Consider the following 27,201-nt stretch of genomic DNA (forward strand, 5'->3'; position numbering starts at 1 on the left):
CAGCGTGTGTGTGCTGTTCTAACTCCACAACATTGACAGCCGCACACACATTCGCTCTTCTTTCGCTTGTTGTTAAGGCCGGAGGACAGCGGGCCAAAGAGGATTTTCTTGCGCGCCTCCACTTCATTGAGCAACTTCACATTCTGAAAAATAATTTTTCTTCATTACCTAGCTCATTTCCCTTTTTTCCTGATCATACAGAGATCGGGATCTCAGGCGCAAGGGTGTATTTGGGAGTGGACAGGGAGGGGTCGGCTACTCCAACATGTGCGCTCATTTCCACGTTGATTGGGATGTACGAAGGAAATGTGCTTGGATTCAAGCGGACGCAGAGATTCATACATCTGGGTATTTTTGTGCGTACAACGTTTTCTGGATTCGAGCGTACGCCATGTTTCAGTAGGAAATCCACGCAAGTACATGAGGCCCCTGGTCTGCTTGGCACATGCAAGCCTTCACTCTGGATATGTTCTTCAGATGGTGAAAGGCAGTTTTAGTCATTGATTTGATATGACCGTTGAAAGTCAGGTAGGAATCTATCAGAACACCAAAATGTCGGACTTGGTCTTTATTTTTTAAAGAGAGTGCCTCTGTGTATTTACTAAGCGCAATCCTCTTTTCTTTATTGCCAAAAGCCATTATCTCATTATCTGTTCTGGTTTCATTGAAGAACATTTTGGCTCATCCGGTTATTTATCTGTTCCAGACAGTGACACAACACCTGAATTGAACTGTAGTCATCTGGAGACACTGCTAGATACAACTGTGTGTCACCTGCATACCTATGATAGTCAAAATCAAATTTCTGAAGAATTGGATACAAGATATACAGACTGAAGAGGAGGGGTCCAAGAACTGACCCTTGAGGGACCCCATAGGTCATTGCCATTCGATGAGATTGAACACCTCCAATGGTTAGAAAATAACTCCTTTCCTCCAGGTAGGACCTGAACCATTTAAGCACTGTTCCATTTAGTCGTACCCACGTTTCCAACCTGTTCAGCAGTATATTACGATCTACTGTATCAAAAGCCGCACTGCGATCCAACAAGACCAGAATTGACACCTTTCCCAGGTCAGTATTCAACCTTATATCATTTAGCACTTTGAGAAGAGCAGAATAGTGAAAAGTGAGAGCTTTCAACGTCGTCTGGAGCCCGGACTGCTCGTGAGCTGGTTTAACACGCTGCGCCGCTGACGTTCACGTAAGTGCTTCTCCCCCTGTCAATCACCCACAGCTTTGCTAGTTAAACAGCGACTTAAACTTGTCACCGGGAACCAAAAAGTTTTTTTCGCTCTTCGCATCAAAATTACGACGGTGGGAGCAAGTGTGCGTGTGTGGGAGTGTATGTGATTGCACGCTTGTGTGTGTTGTTGGGGGGCGGAATCAGAAAAAGCTACCGACAACTTTCAAAATGAGTACTCTTGGCCGTAATCAAGCTTTTAAAACAGCATTAAGTGCAGTTCTGTCTGTTCCCCCAAGCCCAACATCTAACCGTCACTCTCTCTCACGTTTACGTACACGCACAGACCCACAGTTGACCTCTTGGACCACCACACAATCGGAAAACACAGAACTTGAACAAGATGTAGTCGGTCGGTTGATCGGTCTATCTACCTGTCACACTTAAGAGTCTTGAGAGAAGTGTACTTGTTTACAGGTTTAGGTATTTACTGTATTTGGCATGTCAAGTCTGCACCAAGTAGTTCATTTAATGTGGCTTCAACTAAACTAATGAAGTTATTAGTTCATGTTGATGATGTCATTCTGTAACCTGTGTGGCCTATATTTCCAAGTAATGGGTACGATTAAGCTAATACTCTTTTCATACTGTGGATAAGTAACTAAATAAGTAACTAAAAACGTTACTTGTAAACTAACTTAGTTACTTTTGAAATCAAGTAATCAGTACAGTAAATGTTCACCAGACATTTGGAAAAACCCAAGTAATCCATACATACAAAGAAAGTAGAACAAATCAGATCAGAAATTAAGTTGTGTGTAAAAATGTGAAAGGACACAGGGAAAAAGTATTGAACACATGAAAAAAAGATAACACCTAAAATCTATCAATAATCAAACAGCAATCCAGCCCCTTGTCAGTGCAAATGAGTATCAGCTGGTTCAGTCCTTATTGATGGCCTACAAAAAGGTCTCAGGTCTCACGATGGGTAAGAGCAGAGACCTGTCTCAAGACCATCGCAAACTAATTGGTGGCAAACATAAAACAACAAAGTGAGTAATGTACTCCGCCGCCATGGGCTGTATGCACGCTCACCACGCAAGACCCCATTGCTGAAAAAAAAAAGCATGTCAAACCTCATTTAAAGTTTGCTGAACAACATTTGGACAAGCCAGTTAAATACCGTATTTTCACGACCATAAGGAGCACTTAAAAGTCTTACATTTTCTCCAAAATGGACAGGGCGCGTTATAATGCGGCGCGCCTTATGTGTGCACCGAGTTCCAAAATCTGTAAATGTTGTTGTGTGACTTTGATGAGCGCTCCGCTTGACTGACTGACTGAGCATTTCCTGCCGACACGCTGCTTATATAGAGGAAGGCGGACGTTACTGAGGACAGCATGTGGACGTTAAAGGGGGAACGGTGCGCGTGAAGGAGGACGCTAAAGGCACGCCGCCAGTAGGTATATATTGGCTAAGGACCCCCGAAAATGGCACTTACGAAGAGACACGCTTACGAAGCACAGTTTAAACTGCAAGCTATCACTTATGCGGAGGAACATGGAAATCAAACAGCCGCGAGAGAATTCAAGTTCAACAAATCCATGGTTTGCAAGTGGAGGAAGCAGGAAAACGAGCTTCGCCAAGTCAATAAGACGAACCCGAGTTTCCGCGGAAACAAGGCGAGGTGGCCCGAGTTGGAAGACCAACTGTAGAGAAGAAGGGGAACAGCACTGGAGCGATAGGCACAAGAAGTGCAGTTTTACTCCCGCTGCCTTTTTTAAAAACATACGCTAGCATGCATGTTTTACCATGGCTGCGTCCAATAATATGGCGCGCCTTATGTATGTGTTAAATACAGAAACAGACCCCGTAACTGAGACTGCACCTTTTAATGCGGTGCGCCTTATGGTCGTGAAAATACGGTACTGTACTACGTACGGTACTATAGTCTGGTCTGATAAAAGAAAAATTGTTTGGATGCCATAATGCACACCACGTTTGGAGGAGAAATGGCACTGCACGTTGCCCTAAAAACACCATCCCAACAGTGAAGTGCGGAGGTTGGAGCATGATGGTGTGGGGCTGCTTTTCAACAAATGGTACTGGTAAACTTCACATTATTGAAGGAAGGATGAATGGGCAAATCTATGAGGATGATGAAAATAAAACGAGGCTGGACATTTCAGCAGAATAATGATCCAAAACATACTGCCAAGGAAACTCTCAGTTGGTTTCAAAGAACAAAAATAAAGCTGTGAGAATGGCGCAGCCAAGCACCTGACTTGAATCCAATCAAAAATCTATGGGAAGAACTGAAACTCAAGGTCCATAAAAGAAGCCCACGGAACCTTCAAGATTTGAAGAATGCTTGCAATGCATGCAACTAGTTTCTCCATCCAGGAGGCATCTTGAACCTGTCATTGCAAACAAATGCCTTTGTACAAAGTATTAAATAAATACCAGTTGGCGTGTTCAATACTTTGTCCCTGTGTCATTTTACAGTATTACACACAACTTAATTTCTGAGCTTATTTGTTCTACTTTCTTTGTATGTATGCATTACTTGGGTTGTTCCCAACATCTGGTGAAATTTTCAGGTCAATAGCACCTTTGGAAATATATTTAATGAGAAAAATGGTGACGTGTTAAATACTTATTTCAGCCCATGTATGTATCTATGTACGCATGTACGTATGTGCTATACATACACACACAGCCATCCATTGGATGTGTGTGTATGTACGGATACCGCTTATCCTCACTCGGGTCGGGGCCGTGCTGGAGCCTATTCCAGCTATCTTTGGGTGAGATGTGGAGTACACCCCGAACTGGTCGTCAGACAATCACAGGGCACATATAAACAAACAACCATTCACACCTCCGGGCAATTTCAAGTTTTCAGCTGTTTGAAACTACTTTTATTCAATAAATGAGACAACACACAGTTGTGCTCATATGTTTGATTACCCAGGAAGAATTTGTAAGATGGGTACAATTATTTAAAGAAAACTATATTTTAATGATATTCAAATTCAACTGTCAAGCATTTCAGAAAAGCATTATCATCAAACAAAACATAACCATCAAGAAATTAATGATGGTTGTTGTTCAGTCATCAGTCATATTTAAAAAAAATAAATAAAATATTTCACAAATTCTGCCAGGGTATGTAAACTTATGAGCACAACTGTACATATTATGCAGTCATACGTACCTCTGTCATATTGGAATGTAAGTGTAGGCTACACTTTTTTCATAACCACTAGGTGGCGGTGGTATATGAGAATGAAAGTGCACACCTTTCTCATAACCTCAAGGTGGCTGTGTCATATTGGAATGTAAGTGTACAGCTTTTTCATAACCTCTAGATGGCGGCATACATTTATCGACTGGGAAAGTTGTTTTTCATTTTCCCCTATACATATGTGTAATATGCACCATTGACTGACATTTTTTGGGGGGGAAGAAATTTGCAATATACACAAGAAATTACGGTAGTCCAATAGTTCAAGAACAATGACAAGGAATTAAGGGATTTCGTCATCTACAGTCCATAATATAATCAACAGATTCAGAGAATAGAGAGAAATCTCCGCACGTAAATGGGAAGGCCAAAAATCTAAATTCAATGCCAGTGACCTTTATTCTCTCAGGCGCCACTGCATTAAAAACCAGCATCACTGTGTAAAGGATATTGCCATGTGGACTCAAGAACTACTTCAGAAAACCCTTGTCAGCTAACACAGTCCTTCACTACATCTACAAATGCAAGTTCAAACTCCACCATGCAAAGCGAAAGCAAAACAATCAACAGAAATGCCGCCGGCTTCTCTGGGCCTGAGCTCATCTGAGATGGACTGATGTCAAGTGGAAAAGTGCGCTGTGGTTTGGCGAATGCGCATTTCCAATTGTTTATGGAAATCATGGATGTCATGTCCTCTGGGCCGAAGAGAAAAAGGACCGTCCGGATTGTTTTCAGTGCAAAGTTCAAAAGCCAGCATCTGTCATGGTATGGAGGTTTGTTAGTGCCAATGGCGCAGGTAACTTGCACATCTGTGAAGGTACCATTAATGCTGAAAGGTACAAGCAGATTTTGGCGCAATACATGCTGCCCTCCAAGCAACGTCTTTCGTCCTTGCTTATTTCAGCAATACAATGCCAAATCACACTATGCACGTGACAACAGCGTGGCTTCGTTGTAAAAGAGTGGGACTCTGCCTGCCAGCAGGTCAGACCTGTCTCCCGTTCAAAATGTGTGGCACGATAAATGGTTAAATGGTTACATCCTACTGTTGAACAACAATCTTGACTGGAACTAGAACAGATAGACTGTAATAGCAAGAAACTTTCAGACCTCCCATCTATCAGCGCAAGTCTTAAACGCCACAAAATATTTTTTAAGAATCCGATTATTGCCAGCACTTTATCGGCTTGGTGGAAAACTCTAGAAACCACGCAATCTCAGTTAGGACTATATCCTTCCTCCTCAATATGGCACAATCCCGATTTTGAGATTGACAAAATACCCCTTAACTGCAGCACATGGGAACAAAGTGGAATTGACCGCCTACATCACTTACGATTCGAAAATAATGTATTCCCGGTCACGTGAAAGCTTATTCCAAGAATTTCAAATAAAGTTAGAACAACAATCCTAAAACGACACGTGAATACTTCAGGATTACGCATTTTTCCACAAAACAAAGAACTCCTTTCAAAAGTATACAAATTAATCTCAAGTACTAATTTAACACACTTACCAGTTACAAAGTGGGAAAAAGACCTCTCAGTCTCTACTGACATTGATTACTGGGCACAAATCAGTAGAAACACATTCTCAATGACAAAAAAAAAAAAACAGTAATTTACAGCTAATCCAGTTCAAAGTACTCCATAGATCACACGTTATGCAATGTAGTATGCATAAAATGGGCTATTCAAAATCAAATATATGCACTCGTACTGAAAACACTCCATTGTACACCCATACAGCGCTTCTGGTCACTAGTTAAACAGAAACTTTCCTCAGTTTTGAACTGTAGAATTCCAATTTCTCCTAATCTTTGTCTGCTGGGTGATTTAAAAATGATAGATCTTCCAAATAAACATGCTCAACCAATACTTGTAAGTCTAACCATGGCTAAAAAAAACAATAATATTAAACTGGAAAAATAAACAAGCTATCAACATTAGCCAACGACAAAACCATTGGGGTCTGGTGGCTCTGTTTGGGGCCAGGGTCGGGGCCGCTTGAATTCGGGGGATGCCCGGCCCTACTTACCCCCTCTTCTTTGTGGTCTGCCAACCGGACCCACAGGAGTCTAGCCTCTTACTTCACTTTTTTAATACTCACACTGCATACTCCGCACATTGGGCACAGTCATATCTCATTCAGGGTACCCCGGGGGGACTGGCACCAGGTATGGTGGGGGGGTGCCGGGCCGGGTGCTGACACATTTGTGCTGGTTTCTGGTCATTTTGGCACGGGCGGAGGCTTCGCACAGCACCAGTGCTTTTTATTTATTTATTTATTTTTGATGGATGGGGCCGGGTGCTGTGGAGTGCTGGTTCCTTTCACCATTTTCACTGGAGGGGCGCGGGGGTTGGTGTTTGTGGTGCTGTGGGCCGGCGTTTGTGTGAGTTTCATCCCGGTTCATTGTTGTGTGGGGTTATGGCTCGGTGTTAAGCTTTTTTCCTCTCTTGTTGGCGCTTGCGTTGGTTTGGGGACTGGAGTAGGCGCTGAGGACGGTCAGTGTGGGGGTGCGGCCGGCCATTTCCCTTGTTGGTTGTCTCTGTGTTGGCATGGACGGGCTTTTCGCTTGCCCGGTTGACTGGGAGTTGGCTTCGCTGGGGTTCCGTGTGGTGTGGGTGCGGGCTCGGGGCCCGTCGGGCGCTGCACGTCGTTGGGGCCTCCTTTGCGCGGTATCGTCTTGTTCCGCGTGTTGCGCTGGGGCGGCTTGTCATTGATTTTGGCGGGGTTGGGGCGCGCTTTTGTTCGCCGCCGTTGGGCGCGTCTTCATGAGTGTTCTTCTTCGTTGGTTTTCTCCGCTTCTTCTTCGGGGCGGGTGGACTGTGGGCGTCGGGCCTGGGGGCCAGGGTTTTTAGGTATGGGTGGTTCCACGTGGCCGGAGCGTTGGTCCCGGTTGGTTCTCGATTCCCGATGCCCAACCCTATTCACGTCGGGCGCTTAACTTGGGCTCGCTTAAGCGGGCTATGACCATTTTTGTTTTGCTCTCCCGGAGTTATGTGGCGGTGGGGGACTCACTGGAGGGGGGGTGGGGGGGGGGGGGGGGGGGGGTTGTGAGTTTCAAACCTTAGATTCAGCTGTAATACATTTTGATTAAAAAAATAAGAAAAATAGAATGAGTCTACCCACGCTTAAGAAAAGTCAACGGGAGGGAGGCCAGAATGCTCCCAACTTTGAACACTGTTATTTAGCTAACCAATTACAATACCTCATCAAATGGTTTTACCACAATGAGGAGTAAGATTCTTGGCTAGAATTGGAACCAATAGACTGCAACAACATCAAACTCCCAAAACTGCCATTTATTTAAGTCTTAAACACCATAAATGCAGTGATGATCCGAGTGTGCCGAGTCTTCGAGGCGTGCGTCGAGTAACGGAGGGGGCGTTTCCGCAAAGCGCGTATCGAGGCTTGCTTCATTTAGGGGCGGACCCTCAAGCGATGACGTCCGAAGCCTCGCTGCCTGGATGTACCCCTTGACCGATTCGGGAAGCGCTTTAGGGTTTGCCGCGAGGTTTGACAGCAATCTAAACCCGTCATGCAGGCTCCATTCAAAATGTGTGTCTGTGTGTGTGTGTGTTTTTTTTTATATATATAGAGTTGCGGTCAGCTCAGTTTGGATAAAGACTGTGTAGTTTGTATAGGATAATAAGAGTTTGGAGAGTGTTGACAGCAGAGTTTGGACAGCTTGAACAGTAGCGGCAGCGAGCTTCCGTCACTCCTCGGAATCCTTGGCAAGAGGCTGCTGCCCGCTAACCCAGCGCCTTGGTCTAATGGCCCAGCCGTCGGTGGACTCGACTTTCAACCTGGGTTATGGTGGTCCCCTGAGTTTGAACCCCAAGCAACACAGCACCCCACAAGGAACTATCATTGAGGCTTATCAATTATCTTTGTTTATCAAAAACTGAATTCTTATTTTATTCATAGGGAAAGTATTTATTGGTGTTCACAGAAAGTAAGGTAAAATAAAGCCTCACTGTGAGAGGAGAAATTACTGTACCCCAATTTAAAAATCTTGCTCTTGAATGAATAATTGAACACAAAAATTATGATAAACTGTTATTTCGAAATAAGCACTTTCAAAATCCTCTGCCCTCTTAAACTCATGCCATTTCCCCAAAGTGACAGAAAAAACATTATACCACTTGCCATACTTGTGATGATGAACATTTTAAGCACACAGAATACATTTAAAAATAATATATTTTACACTTTATGTTGGGAAATTACTTGGTCAAACATTGTTTTGTAATATATAGTCATTCACAAGAGCCAAAAAGAGGCAAAATGCAACGCAGCACATACCGTATGTGGTAAAGATACAGCTGCCTGTGATTATGCACATGGCCAGCAGGTGGTTTCATATGCAATGAAGCATCAAGAAATGAACCATTACTCGAACCAATGGCTGAAGTGTTGCGATGCTTCATGAAGCTTCATCTCGCCATCACTACATAAATGAAGAACAACCCAATGATCGCATCCACCTCAACGCCTTGGTGGCAAAGTTTTGAATCAACGGGATTTGAAATTAACAATATACCCCTTCATTTTAGCACATGGGAACAACATGGAATTGACCCCCGACAACAACTATTTAACAATAATGTTTTTAGGACATGTGATGAACTGTTCCAATTCTAAATAACAGGCGGGAACTTTCTTCAATACAATAAATTAAAAGCGGCAATAAAAAAAAATAAAAAATAAAAAAAAGAATACCAACACTCCAGAGCAACCTCCAATTGCCGGAGTTTGTCAAGCAAATAATGAAGCTTCTCCCGCAAAGTAAAATAAATCTTTCAAAAGTTTATAAATTAATTTCATGCGCTGAATCAGTGCACTTACCAATCACTAACCAACCTACTGACTGTATATGTTTTTCTCACTCGTCACATCTGGGCACATATACATGCGTATCCAGGGGTTCCTGGGGGACTGGTATGGGGTCGGGAGGGTGTGGATGTCGGACTGGGTTTCAGCACATCTGTGCTGTTTCCCGGTCCGGGCGCCCTGCCCCTCCGCCCTGCCTGCCCCCCTGGGTTTTAATGCATCACGCACACTCATCCCCATGTTTTAATGCACCAGATACACTCATCTCTGGGGGACGGTGGGTCTTTGGTGGGGGGGATTCGGCTGTTATGTGTGTGGTTACCTGTGCATGGATGCATGTTCATGAGAATAAAAGGGGATTCTTCTTCTTCTGTTATGCTCACTGGCCTCTGCAGCTTATAATGCACCACACCACTGGCGGGGCTCTGATACACAGGGTAGGGCCAATGACTGCCAGTCGGGGACCTGTCCACCGGGCTGTTCTCGGGTGGAACCCTGGGCCCGATCCCGCCCCACGATTGATTGGGTGGGGTCCTCAGGCTCAGCGGCGCAGGCACAGCAATTACGGGACACTTCTGTCAGTCTTTGTGCATGCGGAACGGTGTCAATTCACTTGTCCGTGGGCACACACCCCTGGGACTCTTTCGCTGGGTGTGGGGCCACTCACTTATTGCGACAAATAACTCATGAATATGCGAATCGTTTGGGTGTCCCCCTCACTCACACTCTCATCCTATAGACTTTTATAGTTTACATAGTCAATCCCACCACACTTCAGTTGTACAGCCGGGTTCACGGCCTTTGTCCTGCATGCTTCTTCTCCCGTTCTTGTCCTGTTCTAGCTTGTCCTGTCCTTCCATCACAGGGTGTAGCACTACAGCCCCATGCAACACTCATATCTAATGTTTCATTGTTGTAGATATGTAATGATTTACTTTTCTCATCCTGCAATCTCGGGTCTAAATGACTACAAGCCTGTCACCTTGACATCTGTGGTCATGAAGTCCTTTGAACGCCTCATGCTGGACCACCTCAAGAGCGTCACAGGTCTTTGCCTACTGAGCAAACAGGACTGCACTTCATCCTAGAACACCTCGACAGCGTGCAGACCTACGCGAGGATCCTGTTCATGGACTTCAGCACTGCGTTCAACACCATCATCCCCGAACTCCTCTCTCCAAGCTTCTCCAGCTCAGCATCTCGCCTGCCATCTGCCACTGGATTTAAAGCTTCCTGGCGGGCAGGACACAGCAGGTGAGGCTGGGGGACACCACCTCAGCTACACGCACCACCAGCACAGGGCCGACCCAAGGTTGTGTCGTCTCTCTGCTGCTTTTCTCTCTCTACACGAACGACTGTACCTCAACGTACCCGGCTGTCAAACTCCTGAAGTTTGCAGATGACACCACAGTCATCGGTCTCATCAAAGACGGTGACGAGTCTTGACAGGAAGTGGAGCGGCTGGAACTGTGGTGCGGCTGACACAACCTGGATCTGAACACGCTCAAGACTGTAGTGATGATTGTGGACTTGTGGATTGTGGACCACAGGATCTGTCGAGGCAGTTGTACACAGTGGTCATTGAATCAGTCCTGTGTTCTTGCATCACAGCCTGGTTTGGTGCTGCTACAAAAAAGGACAAACTCCGACTGCAACGGACAATCAAAACTGCTGAAAAGATTGTCGGTACCTCCCTACCCACCCTTTAGGACTTGTACGCTGCCAGAACTAAGACAAGAGCATGCAAAATCCTTTTGGACCCTCCATATCCTGGTCACCAGCTCTTCCAGCTCCTTCCCTCAGGTCTGCGCTACCGAACAATTCAAACTAAAACTAGCAGACATTCTAACAGTTTTTTCCCTCTTGCCATTAACAGTTAACTTACAATTCCATTGCAACATGCTGACAATTTTTTTGTCTTGAGTTTGTTGTCACATTTCTGTCGGGCCAATTATACATTACTCGTGCACTCGCTGTCGTATTCTCGCCACGCTGCACTATTTACATATCTGTTGTTGACCAATACTGGCCACTCACATGCCTGAGTAGCATCTGCACCATTTGCACAATCAACAGAGTAGTACCTGCAACATTTGCACAATCGACATTGTCCCAGATTATCGCACTACTAGTCACTTTAAACTGCATTCGTTTCTTGAAGTCTCTGTGCCCTCTGCACAATGCTCATTGCACCGGACTATTGCTCTATTAGTCAGTCAAACTGTTCTCATTGCTAGAGAACTCTGCATCTTTTTGCACAATTGTCAAAAAAAAACAACAACGACAAAAAATTGTACCGACAATACCAGATTGCTAGCAACCTTTTATTGCTCAGTGACTGTTTTTCTCAATGTCTTTATGTCTCAAAAGAGACAAATTCCTTTTGTGTTTTTGACATTCTTGGCAAAATAAAGATGATTCTGATTCTGTTTACAATTAGTACTTTGTCTTTTGTTTTCGTTTCTCTTTCCCCTCGAGAAACTTTGTTCTGTTTGACTGATCGATTCTGATTCTCAATAAACATCAATTATAATACTAAGAAACCACAGCGGCAGCTTAAAAGGTGTACTGTGACACAGTAAAACTGTTCTGGCATAAAAGGGATACAGAGCCTCCATTCTGCTTGAGCAAACAGCAGAACAGGACCAAAAAAAAAAAGAAAAAAGAAAGAAAGAACTGTTTATCACCATTTTTGTTTTAAGTTATTCTTTCAAGAGCAAGATTATATACTGTAAATTGGGGTACAGTAATTTCTCCTCTCCCAGTGAGGTTTTTTTGTACCCTACTTTCTTGGAGCACAAGAAACACCTTTCCTTTGAAGGAAGAAGAAACGGTGGACGAATGCATATTTTGATGAACAAATGTAATGGATAAGCCTCAATGAGAGTTATTTATGCAGCACAGTCCTGCCCGAGGTTCAAACTCACACGACCTCCATACCCCAGGTTGAGAGTCAAGTGCACAAACTGCTGGGCTATGAGACCAGGGTGCTGGGTTAGCCCCTTCCATTACCCGACACACGGCCTCGAAGACACGGCACATCTCGTAAAATCACTACTAGTGTGCTTTTCCAGTTGATTGTGCGTAAGACTCTCCTGCTCTGAGTTAAAAAAAAAAAAAAAAAAGCCTCAGTCATGATCTGTGCCTGCAGGGCACAGATCATGACACCTACTAATAATTAAATTTTTCCATCAATCCATCCATTTTTTTTACCAGTTATCCTCACTAGGGTTGTGGGCGTGCTGGAGCCTATCCCAGCTATCTTCGGTCGAGGGGCGGGGTACACCCTGAACTGGTTGCCAGCCAATCGGAGGGCACATATAAACAAACAACCATTCGCATACAGACATAGAATCTACAATCAACCGACCACGCATGTTTTTGGGATGTGGCAGGAAACCGGAGTACCCAGAGAAAACCCACGCAGAGAAAACCCACGCAAACTCCACACAGGCGGGGCCGGGAATCGAACCCCGGTCCTCAGAACTGTGAGGCAGACGCTCTAATCAGTTGGTCACTGTGCCGCCTTTGCTTAACATATAAACTAGAATTTAAAAGATGTGCTACTAAGTTATGTCTGCCCTCTAGTGGTAAACAGTGTTATTACAACTTAAAACTGATGAGGTATGGTAGAGGAAACATTTTTATAATTTTCAAAAATTAATCAAGGGGGCCACTCTGAGTGCGGGCGTGGAGCACTCGCATTCACAGTTCTGAGGAATAATCCATTAGTCATTTAGAAAACAAGAACATAGTATAGTAGGCGAACCAGTGTTGTAGATTTTACACAGATTTTTCCTGGACTCCTGTTATTTGCGGAATTGTGATACAACAGTGTATTAAGTGATTCACTTGCTCAAAAATTCAAGCGAAGTCATATGAAACTTTAAAAGAAAAGCAATTCATTGAAAAAAGAGGGGTGCTAGAGTTGAGCAGCCTAATAGCAGAAGGAATAAAAGACTTGAGTGTCTGTTTGTCCTCAGTAATTCTGGCCGGAGGGCATCAGGTGGTACCCTGTGGTAAGGACATGCATCATTTTAATAATCTTTGTGGCATATGTGGAATTTTTCTTCGGATAAACATGTTCAAAATCATTTTGTTTTTAAACTACTGCTGTCAGTGAGTCTTTTAGTAAAGCTCTTCAAGCAAAAGTGTTCCAAAGCGATACGCATCTATTGTGAACAAAGACGAGTTCACATTGACTGGTTGAAAAAAAAGAGAGAGAGACGCCCGAAGGCTAGCAGAAGAAAACGTGTGAGGAACAACACCGCCAACATAAACTAAATGACATGCTCATTTTGTGGAGAACCCCATTTACGCCGCCATATTGACTGAACGACCAGGGAAAGGGATTGACATCGAGCCGAATAAGACAAGGAATATTTTGAGAAAATCCTAAATTATAAGACTCACAACACAGTTAATATTAGGAAAGTCTGTATATTGTGCTTGTGTGAGCTATATGTGTTTCTAGAAATCACTTATACTTTCCAACGACACCTCGTGTGAAAGACATCTTTGTGTCTGTGAGCAATTATGACCCCCCACCATAAAACCGAAGGGCCAGTGTATCTGATGACCTTAAGGTGAAAAGAATCTAAACTGCCCTGAGGCCACATACCATGCACGCACTTTAAACCGGGCCTCTAAAATTGTTCTGTTCAGTTTAGTAAAGCAGACATATTCTTATATATATATATATACATTTATTTTTTAGAGAGTTCGGCTTCAAACAATCGTGTCATCAACCCTAGTTATGCTCGTTAGCATAGCATACGCAGGAAGTCAGCTGTCTTGTGTTCGCGTTGGTCACGTGACAGTCTGCGTATAGCGGATTAATTTGACCTGATCCCCTTGCAAGAAACAAAAGGAATCTAGGAAATTTCACCTGCACTGTCCAATATGCAGGTATTTATTTCACAGTCACACTGGTTAATTGTTGGCTAAAAAGTTACTGAATCGATTTCAAGCCACTTTATAGATTCGGATTGTATCGTTCTAAATGAACCAATAGACCTTGATTCGGTTCAAGGACGATATTGGTTTATTTAAAAGGATACGATGCTAGTGTCCTTGACCCGGGTTCAAATCCCCTCCCACATCCCAAGAACATGCGTGGTAGGTTGATTGAAGACCCTAAATTGCCCGTAGGTGTGAATGTGGTCATTTAATTTTTTTTTTGTACCTCATTAATATGTTTGTTTGCCTCTTCCATTGATAATGTGCAAAACCCTCTTTTAAATACGAGATACAAGCTGTCAGGACGTTTTGTGTGCAAAACCGCAGTGATGACAAGTCTGGGGTCCTGCTCACTATCCCTTATGAATCAAACAGCTCGCAACTTGAAGCCAAGAAAATGTTTTGCTTTGCTTAAAGATGCTAGTGCTTCACTTTTTGTTGAGCTATAATGTGGTTGTAAAAGTACCATAATTTCTTATGTATAATGCATATTTTTTCCCCCAATTATTATTATTATTTTTAAATAGTGCACATTCCACATAGGTATATGGGAAAATGGAAAAAACTTCCACATTTCATAAATGTATGCCGCCATCTAGAGGTTATGAAAAAGCTCTACATTTGCATTCCAATGTGCCAACGCCACCTAGAGGTTATGAGAAAGGTGGAGCTTCCACTTTCATTCCAATGACTGCATATGCAGTGGGTGAGGAAAGTATTCAGACCACCTTAAACTTTTCACTCTTTGTTATATTGCAGCGGCACGGTGGACAACTGGTTAGAGCGTCTGCCTCACAGTTCTGAGGACCAGGGTGCAATCCCCGGCTCCGCCTGTGTGGAGTTTGCATGTTCTCCCCGTGCCTGTGTGGGTTTTCTCCGGGGACTCCGGTTTCCTCCCACATCCCAAAAACATGCGTGCTAGGTTAATTGACAACTCAAAATTGCCCGTAGGTGTGAATGTGAGTGCAAATGGTTGTTTGTTTATGTGTGCCCTGCGATTGGCTGCCAACCAGTTCAGGGTGTAGCCCGCCTCCTGCCCGATGATAGCTGGGATCGGCTCCAGCACGCCCCCGACCCTAGTGAGGAGAAGCGGCTCAGAAAATGGATGGATGGATGTTATATTTGCTAAAATCATTTCAGTTCAATCATTTAATGTACACACAGCACCCCAAATTGACAGAAAAAAACTGAATTATTGACATTTTCGCAGCTTCATTAAACAACCAAAACTGAAATATCATACAGCCGTAAGTATTCAGACCCTTTGCTGTGACACTCATATTTAACTCGGGTGCTGTCCATTTCTTCTAAACATCCTTGAGATGGTTCTACACCTTCATTGGAGTCCAGCTGTGTTTGATTATACTGATTGGACTTGATTAGGAAAGCCATACACCTGTCTATAGAAGACCTAACAGCTCACAGTGCATGTCACAGGAACTGCCTGAAGAGCTCAGAGACAGAATTGTGGCAAGACAGATCTGGTCAAGGTTACAAAAAAATATTCTGCTGCGCTTAAGGTTCCTAACAGCACAGTGGCCTCCATAATCCTTAAGTGGAAGACGTTTTGGATGACCAGAACCCTTCCTAGAGCTGACAGTCCGGCCAAACTGAGCAATTGGGGGAGAAGAGCCTTGGTGAGAGAGGTAAAGAAGAACCCGAAGATCACTGTGGCTGAGCTCCAGAAATGCAGTGGGGAAATGGGAGAAAGTTCTAGAAAGTCAACCATCACTGCAGCCCTCCACCAGTCGGGGCTTTATGGCAGGGTGCCCCGACGGAAGCCTCTCCTCAGTGAAAGACAATGAAAGCCTGCATGGAGTTTGCTCAAAATCACCTGAAGGACTCCAAGATGGTGAGACATAAGATTCTCTGCTCTGATGAGATCAAGATAGATATTGTTGGCCTTAATTACAAGCGGTATGCGTGGAGAAAAGCAGGCACTGCTCGTCACCTGTCCAATACAGTCCCACCAGTGAAGCATGCTGGTGGCAGCATCATGCTGTGGGGGTGTTAATTAAATGTGTTTCGCTAACAAAATACAGATAATACTTAATGTATTGATCATATGAGTAGACGCAAAATGCATTATACATATGTAGAAGGGTTTTCCAGAATTTTGTGGTCAATTTAGGGGGTGCGTATTATACATGACTGTGCATTATACACCAGAAATTACGGTAAATGGTTTTGTATGCATTAATTGATGGGTCAGAGCTTTGAGATTCCAGTAATTTACTTTGTCAAATAACTGAAACAAATTAATCACCTCTCCCCCCCCCCCCCCCCTGCAGCCAGAATCTCACTTTTTAACCTCACACTGTCCCATTGGGTGTGGCCAATGTCAGACTGCCTCATTCTTCCAGTTCAAGATGGCTATACAAGCACATCGTTTATTTTCCTAACCGATGATAATTGTCTTTTGGAATAAACGTTGAAAAGGTGCCCGGGTAATCCTTTGAGTTCTCACGCCATACGATGATAGTGACGTCATGCGTGACAGTGATTTGAACAGTTCCCACAGTTTGGGTGGGGGGGACCAACCCGGTTTTCGTGGAAAATGCTTATTGGCGCTATATGTATTTATATATATATATATATATAAGATTTTTTTTTCATTCCAAAATAAGTACTTTTTTTTTCATTTCCAATTATAATGGGTGTCAATTATTTGCCGATTTTCTCGATTTGCTGTCTCTAAACAGTGAACAGTGGGGATCCACTGAACACAACAAAGTGGTGGAAATCAGATGTCAAGGGTCATAGCTTGTACAACTATTGTTCAAGTTACTGTAAAAAGGGGATTGGTTAAAAAAAAAGATGCTTGAAAGTAATCGCCATTATTATTTCATACATATGATAAATTGAAATTTTGGTACAGATTTTAGTCAAAAAATGCTGATTATTTGCTTTTGTGGGCCACATCAAATGATGAGCGGGCCAAGATCTGGCCCCCGGGCTTTGAGCTTGACACCAGTATCCAACTATAAACGATTGCCAAAATCTTAAGTAGAACTCTCCAAAACCTAGGTGGGTCTCCAAACACAAACAAACAACAGTTACCGCATCACAACAAATGTTGAACCAAAGAACAAAAAGGTCAGCTACAAATGATGTCCTCACGCTTTGCGATTTCAAAGCCGAGGTCCATTAAGGTGCAATTCTTATGCCGTTCCTCTTCTAGATAAATGGTGTCCAGATGAGACACTTTTCCCTCGCTCCTTATGATCTAGACACAAACACTGGTGTAAAAAGCTCTTTCTGACATACTGTCTGCACCGTGGCACTCTCGAGCGTGTCAGATGGTTTCACTTGCAAGCGCTGGAATTTCCCCCTTTACTGCTCTGATGCTATCTTCCCACTGTGTGAGTTTTAATCTACGAGAAGCTTACACAAGGGGTAACTCCATCCCCATGACTGAGTTAAACCAACAATGGCCATCTCATAAAAAGCAGCCACTTCCCTTGAAATATTTGCCCATTTGGAGGCTCAAAGACAAGACAATCAATGAGACTGGGAGGGATGCGACGAGCATTTGCATTTTATTGGCTCCCTGATAAGGCTGTACGTACCAAACTAAGGTGAGTTGTCCTGTCAGCCATTTTGGAAATGTTGTTTGCAGTGCCCCACCACACACACACACACACACACACACGAGAGACTTGTCCTAGGCAGCGACCTCAATAAATAAGGCTGTCCTTGTCAGCAAACAATGTAGAGTGAACACTGGAACAAATATTCAAAATGTGGATATTGTATACAGTCCTTTAGTGTGGAAAGTGCCAGTGTTAACAAGTTTTGTGATAGTCTTTTGATAAAGTGGCTTATTCGTGGGGGGGGGGGGGGGGCAGTCAAAAACTAATGAGACCAATTGAATTTAACCTACTAATAATTTTTAAAAAAATTCTGAAATGTTTGTAGTTTATTTAAAAAAAAACATATTTGCTTGTCTGTCCTCTTCCTGCCAGCCTTTTGGGAAATGATGTCATGGTTTGATGCCCATTTCTATGCGTATATTTTGCCTTTCTATGGCAGTAAATCAAGCTAGCAGAAAGTCGGGCTCATTACGTTTTCACTTCCCCCTCGTACTATACAATTCATTGTACTCCCAACATTTATCTCTTCCCTCTCCTCGCGTCGAGCTATGATTTACTCAGAAACGGCCAGCGTACAATGGACAGGATATTAATTTGACAAGCCTGCTGTTAGCATATTTTCTGTTCGCAGATCCGTGACCTGCACTCCGTGACGGCTTTCTGCCTCTCTAACCAACATTACTATGACGGAATGATTAGTCCCTAGTGCCACACAACCCTTTTTTCTATGCTTTCCAGTACCTTCCCCCCCTCCTTGAGACTCAAGAAAGCAGTTAAGTAGACCGGCAACTCGAGCTGATAACCAAACATTAGTCCAGATTGAGCCCAAGTACAGACAGAGTTTGCTGCTCCACAACTTTCCACTGTATGGTATTGATATTTCAGCATGAAGGACGTGAGGTCATTCTTTTTCCACCGCTGTACAGAAATGATGGAGCCTCTTGGATGAGTGGTTTCGTCAACAATTCAAAGTATGTGTTTGTCTTTAAATTAGGAATATGCTTTTAACTATGATCCTAAATAAACAAAAGTAGCAGTGCGCCAGATACGCTGGTTTTAAGGGGGCCGGGCGTCCTTTACTTTGAATAGTACAGTAAGAGGTGTCCTTTTATGGTCAATTTCATGCCTTCACACCAATTGTGTACTCAGAAGCCCACAAACGGAAAACTGCATTTGAAAGATTAAGTATCTGTTTCATTTGTGGCTGTGGACAACTGAGAAATGCAGGATCAAAGATGCACTGCACATTTTAGGAATTACCCCGCACACCCCCGCCCACTCCCTCCAGGGCCCCCCCCCCAACCCCTCCCCCCACTTTCTATTAATTAAGTTAAAAAGGAACGTGTGAGGATTCGGCGATCCGATATAAAAAAAAATAAAAATAAATACAAAAGCACTTCAGAGCTCTATTACAAAGGTAGGCAAGTATGCACCGTAAAACATGCACACATCCCGGAACACTTAAACAGGATGATTATGAACAGACTTAACAACATATTGCCTGCGGCTCCAAATGTGTTCTGATGCAAACAGGCGATGCCTCAGCCCAATGAAAAACAAGCTCTTCTTCATCCGAGAAACACATTGAAATGACCTTCGTCGATAACGATTGTGACATTTATGCCGAAGCTGTGGTATTTTCGCCCGATCGGCTCGATCGGTATCGGACGATGATCGCCATTTTATGCTGACCGGCTTTCACGGCATAATTCACCGATCCGATCAACGACATCACCGATCGGCTCCGCACGAGACATTTAACCGCGTCGCCGTCGCGTGTGAATCCAAAAGCGAGTCTATTTTTAGCCTTGTTCCATGTCTTGTGGCGGAGTACTGTAACTATCTGACAGCCAATAAAGTTTTTTCAATGTCGTCGGTGTGGGACTATTTTGCGGTGTTTCAGACCAACAACACGGCAGTTAATTGCAGTCTGCGCACAAACTGAAGGACGTCGCGGGGAGCGTCATCTTAGACGCTTAAAGTTAGAGGAAGCATGTCATTAACAGTATATTCGTTAGAGTCATTTAACTGCAATAAAGTAATTTCATCACAGCAAGTTAGCACCCATTATTTCTGTCATGTTGTAACGTTGATTTGTGTCAGTGGCCAATCCTTGAATGCCCCCTAGAGGTCATTGATGGGCCCCCCCCCCCATCTTTCACCGCACAGACTATACAATGTATGTAGCACAGCCCGAGAGATAATCCAGGCATTTTATAAATCTGTTTAAAAGAGCGAGCAGCACAAGCGTGGAAGTATTGGAGCGGGGTTGGACCAAGACCTGCGGGGTTGGACCAAGACCTGCGGTTAGCACGTCTGCCTCACAGTCCTTCAGTATTTGAATCTCGGCTCCGGCCTTCCTGTGAGAAGTTTGCATGCTGTCCAGATTCCAAAAACATGCACGTTATGTTAATTGAAGACTCGATATCATATGTCAAACTCAGGCCCGGGGGCCAAATTTGGTCCACGATGTAATTATATTTGGTCCGCAAGACCATATCAAATGTGTATTAGAGTTGGCCCGCACATGCGCCACTAATATTACAAATCCCAGAATGCTTTGCTAGTGTGTCGGCCCATCGGTCTAGACCGGCGAGCGCCCCTTCCCTTTCTGTTGCAGTCGTTAGCAGCTATGCTACCGGTCTCCTCGAGCAAATTGACGCTTCCCCTTCCCAAAAATGGCCAAACGAAAGATGGAAAACAGTTTTTAAAAATGGATGGCATGGGCACCTTAACAATTGCTTATTTTTCCAACCATCGACAAGTCTCTAATTTACTATTTTCAACGTAGTCAAGCAAAACCCAAATCTGAAACTGAGCAATACACCGAACCAGTAGCGGGATCGACTCAATTAGCTAAATTTGCATGCGTGCTTTCCCTTCTTCACTTGCTTTTAGCACACAATTTAGCCGCATAGGTTAACATGGGGGCGGCACGGTAAAACAAAATACGTAGAAGGGGACTTTGCATCAAATCCCGAACTAATCCTCAACACAGGTTATGATGTGTTGGTATGCTCACACAGGGCTATTCTGTCTCCCCGTTAATTCCCACCGAGTCCCGTCCATGGGAATGCCATGCTTCGCTCTAATTAGTTCCAGAACCAGAGCTGTAATGAGTATCAGACTCAAGACAAGTTAACATACAGCAGTATGTTACGTGTCACTATACTGGCCGATGACTCGAAATTCTGCGTAGATGTTTCCAAAACAGTAACATTTGCAGAAGTGGATGATATGCTGTACAGTGGCTTCATTACAAATATATTTTCTGAAAATGGCTTGGCGAGAGACATTGTTTGCTTCATCATATTTTGCAGGAATTGCCATGTGGTTTCATTAGATTTTCTTGTAATCAATGTTCCAGAGAGAATGTTTGTACAATCACCCTCCAAATTTATTTTGGAAAACGCTCACCCCATCCCTATCGTTCCCAAATGAATTTGTGACGCAATGTTCTGGCGTCGTGTGGTTGAATCAATCATGCGTAGTCAGAGCTCAGCAGTTGCCTTTTGAAATCCACTCATCCATTTTCTTCCGCTCTTTCAAGGTCGGGTCACGGGGGGGCAGCAACCTAAAGCGGAGAAGCCCAGATTACCCCCTTCCCCAGCCACTAGGTCCAGCTCTTCCGCTGGGAACCTAAGACATTCCCAGACCAGCTGAGAGTCGTACGGCCGTCTCTCTAGCGTGCCCTGCGACCTTCTCCAGGTGGCAACATCCGATTCTACGCCCAAAGCTGTGTTCTCGAGCTCCTCAGGAGATGTCGATTGGTATTCTTGTAAATTCAAAAATTGGACCCCAATATTTGATCAGTGAAAATTGCGGCGCAGTAAAAACTGGTTCGATTAAGAAATACAGGTTTTCAAAATGTGCTACAAATCGGCTTGCAAGTTCTTCAAAATGTGTGTGAGAGGTAGTCCTGAATTATGTCCCTCGTGGTCAGCGGCGGATTTTAATGTACTGACCCCGATGTTTTGTCACCCTCCGTTGACGACTGTCGTCTGGCCCCAAAACACCTTTGGACCGAGCTGAAGCCCCCCCCCCTCAACTATTTTGTAGTTCCCCCATAACATAGCAACAGAGAACAGCAAACTCCACAGAGGCGGGGCCGAGATTTGAACCCCGGTCCTCAGAACAGTGAGGCAGATGTGCTAAGCAGTCGTCCACTGTGCCGCCTGACCCTAAACAGTTTATCAGTTGCCAAAATAGCTGTCGATGATTTTGAATTCGATTAGTTGTTGATTAATCGATGAATCGCTAGTGTGACTGTAGTCTTACAAATAATTACATTCACAGCTGGCAAAAATGTGTATAATTCATTGCAAATGGTAACTTCATATTAGTTCCCTTGTTGGTTCAATAATATTATTGGTTTTGGAAACTTTGGGTCTTTTTCTACCACCACCTAGATTGGAGGTGTCGTGCAATTCCTGGTCATTTTCGCGTAAATGCTCGATACTATATACGGCGTTCATTCATTCATACATACATACCTCTAAGACCACTTTAACAATTATCCCCCCCCCCCCCCTTACTTAAAACGTGCCACTCATATGACTTTTTCTGAGACGATGCCTGTGTTTGCCAGGTCAAAAAGCTCACGTTCAACCTCTCTTTGACTCATTCGTCGCACACTGCTGCGACTTGCATGCAAATTGTTGTTTACGTTGCCGTTTGGTTTCTAGGACTACTCTGCTAATACAGGCATTGGTCTTTCTAGTCTGCGAAGACCATGATAGAAAAGTGGTACAGTCCTCATTCCAGTCCAGTACTTAGATGACCGGGCGCTTTCGTTAGCCGTTTAGTTACCATGTTTCCTTAGTTACATCAGCGAGGTTATGGCCGACGCCACACTACACCACTACATTGCTGCTCGACATGCAAGTTTAGAGAGCTAATTATTTAATCGGTTGTGTCAATATCGTCAATATTACTGTAATAAACACTCATATGGGTCATTTTCAGCAGGGATCTCGTTTGATGTTGCGTCCCGCGTCTGAGACGCACAAAAATGACCACGTACGCGTAAAGTACGCATCAATCTGGCCACTGGGAATTTGGTCACAAATGCACCCTAATTTTTGAATGGCGCAGCAAAAAATAAAAAAATAAAAAAACAGAGGGTGCATACAGGTGCCCAGTCATTTGAGGAAGAAATAAACACGGGTCTCATCATCGTGGTCTCTAAACCAATCAGAGATAGTGAAGAGCATCACATCGTCTCAAATGTAAAACGATCTATCTTTTCATATAATTTGATCAATAACGGTAAAGACATGAATTTCGCACATTTTTAAAGGTTTTTTTTTTTTTTTTTTTTAAATGGGTAAATGTCTCTCATGATGAAACAGACACGCTAAGGCTACGTTCACACTGCAGAGTTCTTTCTTTTTTTTTTTTGTTGTCAAATCCGATCTTGTTATGTAGTCGTTCACATTACAAAAACAAACGCGACTTCTAAAGTGGATGGAATGAGTCCATGACGTCGAAAGCACGTGCACAAATCCCGACGACACGTTGCTCATGCTCACAAACACGAAGCGCCCTCTGTTTATGCAAGTCAATATCGCCCGCCGTGAATGTCTCATGATGCATTTGTGGCAATTTGATGGATTTCAGCTTTGGGGGGAATTAAAAAAAAAATTAAAAAAAATGGTGTGAGTTGCAAAATTTCCATGTTGCCATGTTGCATAAATGATCAGAAATAACTGCACCTTAAACCCATTACACTCTTGTCTTTATCCAATCGTAATAACGTTAAAGACAGATCTCAGAAATAACAGCATTGATTCTGCCGTCTGCTATTGTGCGAATGCAAAATGGCTGCCTCATCCTGGGAGTCTTTCCACTTGAAGTAGACTTCTGATCATGATGTATCATTTGTTTACATTGACAGAGAAGGTTGTATAAAAGGAAACGGCCTCGGGTGATAGGCCACACCAAGTCGAAAGATAAACACATTGGCATCTGACAGCATACAGCCGTCTAACTCTGGTATGTTTCCGTTATATGGTGGCAAGAAAAACGTTTGGGAGAATACGAATGTGGCACCCCGGTCTCGGGCAAAGCAACTTGTCGTTTTGGGCGAAAATAAGGTCGTTCTACGCAAGAATGGTCTGGAAACCTGATAGAGCGTTTGTATTGCCCTCAAACACATTTGTATTGAATAGCATATATATGGATTTATATTTTTTTTTGGCGGGGGAGGTCTCAATCCCAAATTGTAACCGCTATGGGTATGTCAACACACACACACACACACACAAAAAAAAAAAAAAAGCACCCTGAGGCCTTTCCCCAACCATTTTCACACCCCTTCGCAGGATCGTCATCAGCAAGCAATTAAAGTAACAAAGAACAAAGCCTTCGCTGTTGCGGCCAAAATGGCGAGGCTCTAGCGCTAATGATAATGAAACCTTGTGAGCAAGGCAGCTCGCGGCTGGAAAGGTCCGATCGGATTTCCCCCCACACACATGATTTGAAGGCTTTTTGTATTGAATGAGTGATTGGCAATGATGAGGGTTGATTATACACAATTGACACTTTTTTTTGTTCCCCCCCCCCCCCGGAACTGAGCTCATGTGGGAAGTTGGGAACCATGATGGAGCTGATGTCATCATCGAGGCCCTGGTACCAGATTCCATCCACCATTTGATCCAGTTAAAAAAAAAAAAAAGGCAAGTAGAGTCACGTTGAGCCAGTGTCACACTGCTGGAAATGCCAGAAATATTATAGCAGCACAGATTCTTTGTTATATTGAGTTCAGAATGATTCTATTTGATTGCCTTGCCCAAAGTGGTTATGTGTTCACCCGTGACTCGTGTCTTTGTCTGTCTGGAAGTCAGTTGGACAACACATCCATGCCTCACATTGGGGGGGGGGGGGGGGGGGGGGGGCATGAAAAAAGTGGAATGACAATTTAAAGTAACACTATGGAATCACATTCGGCTTTATAACATTAAACAGTTACGGGTTAAGAAAAAAAACGGTGTTCCATTACCATTATTGCAAAATGTTTTTTTTTTTTGTAACAGTGATGAAAAGCACGATTTTCATGTGACACGTCTGAACTTTACGACTTATCGCAGATGGACGCTAATGCTGGACAAACTTATCGGTGCACTCGGCGCAGTGTGAGCTACGTGGAAGTGTACGGGTCATTGCACAGAGTTTGACTAGCAACATGTAAATTGTGCAACCCACATAATGTCTTTCACATCACATGCTTTTTTTTTTTGTCTTTACCAATATGCAAGAAGTATTATTTGGAATATAATTTGAAAGCGCTTTCCACAAAAAGGTGAACAGTCTTCCGATATGTGCTCAAGGCTCAAGCTGGATGCTTTTTCATACCCATGCAGGAAACTATTACCTCTACCAGTCGCGAGGACGGATTCAATCCCAGATGTGCCAACTCGTTTTAGCGTGGAACCGCAGAGCATTTCTGAATGTCCGAGTGTTTATTGGCATAATAACTGCGAAAAGAAAGGCAACGCTCCTCGAAAGAATGCGTGTTACGTCACTCGGCTAAACAAAAGGACAGGGACTTCTTTTTTTTAACTGGCACGACGTCTCCTGCTTGAAGTTGCCAATGATATGCAGCTTTTTCTCAATATGCATAAACTGTTACTACTGCGCCCCGGGGGCGGGTTTAAAGTATTCCCTGCAGGCTTTGGTTCCATATGATTACAGGGATAGTAGACACCCTCCCAGGCAGTAAACACCCCCCCCCCACAGTAAAGGAAGGGCCTCCGGCCTCATTTCAGCCACCACCAGCAACTCTCCCTGACTCTCAAACCGAACCGGGTGAGTCATACTGTAGCGACTACTTATTAATTAACTTCTACCCCCCCACCCCCCCACAGCTGCTGCTTTGCCTTTGAACTCATTTCCAACTTCTCCGTTTCATACCCGCACATTCGGTTTATGAAAGACCATCTTCACGGGTTCATCTCGGGAAGCGCGCTCGGGTCGAGGCGCCGGTCAGAGAACGTCGTAGAGTCCCCACCGACGACGTCGGCGTCCTGCGTCACCATTGATGCCATAACCCGAACCCCCGGCGCACACCTTGTCAACCTTTTTTTTTTTTTTTTTTTTAAATGTTTGGCGGCATTTCGCCTTCCAGAGCAGGAAATTCAACCGCAGCGCTCTGCTTCCGGGGGGGGCATCCAAAACAATGACGTCGTTTCCAAAATGGCTGAAAGGAAGAGAACAGGCTCAAACAAATCTTGACGCGAGCATCAAACCGATGATGATGATTATTATTATTATTTTTTTATTCAATCATTAGTAGGTTAAATCGAATTGGCATCACTACTTTTGACTGCCCCTTGTACATTATATATGTCCTTAACTTTCTGACTTTTTGCGTTAATGAAAAAACATTTGGGATTTTGATTTCCCCTAATTCATCCTTGACGAGTGCATTTATTGTTTTAACATTTAAATAGGACTGTTTTGCACTTGTTTTTACGCTTGCCACACAGTTAAATCATTGCCTGTACTATGAATAATGGTTTTAAGATGGCGCCCAGAATATATTTAATGAAATTTTGGATTGTTTCTTTTGTGCAAATCCAAAATGCAAACACATTTTTTTTTTGGGGGGGGGGGGGGGGTCAACAAGCATCGGGGAACAGATGACTGTGAACACCAAGTCAATAATGCGGGCAGTGGTCTCCTCATTGTGCACCTTGATTTTGTGGTAAGTCATTGAGAGATGGAGTCATTAAAAGAACTGCGCTGCCCCTTGCACAATAAATGGGGAGAAATGGGAGGGGGGGGGGGTGCTCATGGTTTAGAGCTCCAAGCCCTGCTGGCATGCCAAATGGGGAATCCTCAAAGCCTGAGCTGAAAACAGGAAATCTCTGCAGGAACCCCCCCCCCCACCAGAGGATAAATTAATTAACATGAGAGGACAAAAAGAGTGGAGATGATCACCTGGAGCTCTGCGTGCAATTAACATGACAACGGCACAGTCGCCCTTTTCGCACAAGCGCCGAGGAACACATGTCAACAATAAGCGTTTACGTGGGGAAGAAACCCTGTTGTGGGGGGGGGGGGGGGAGACACACCCCACCCCACCCCAATTTGGATTTCGAACCTAAAGACTCACGTGGCCATGCGAGAAACATCTTCGACTGCTCTTAATCTCTTTTAGAAGAAGTGGAAGAATTAGAAGAAGAAGAAGAATTAGAAGTAGAAGAAGAAGGGGAGGGGGAAAAAAAACATTTCTAACTTTTGCTTATCATTGTCTCGCCTGGAACTGAATAATGAGAAGTGATTCGACTCATCGCGATTCAAACGCGGTTACATTCTTCTGGTGTTAAATGGAGACAGCATCAATTTCCTTCAAAGGTAAAATAAACGGTGTGAATTGGG

At 43.8% G+C, this 27,201-nt stretch overlaps 1 protein-coding gene across 1 annotated transcript in view; it reads right to left on the bottom strand.

Moving 5' to 3' along the window:
• The window catches only part of ror2 (receptor tyrosine kinase-like orphan receptor 2), a 59,319-nt gene that overhangs the window by 31,447 nt on the left and 671 nt on the right, over nucleotides 1-27,201 (bottom strand). The gene's annotated exons all lie outside the window — the stretch shown is intronic.

The sequence above is a fragment of the Phyllopteryx taeniolatus genome, chromosome 15 (genome assembly GCF_024500385.1).
Source record: "Phyllopteryx taeniolatus isolate TA_2022b chromosome 15, UOR_Ptae_1.2, whole genome shotgun sequence".
In the NCBI taxonomy this organism is placed as follows: Eukaryota; Metazoa; Chordata; class Actinopteri; order Syngnathiformes; family Syngnathidae; genus Phyllopteryx; species Phyllopteryx taeniolatus.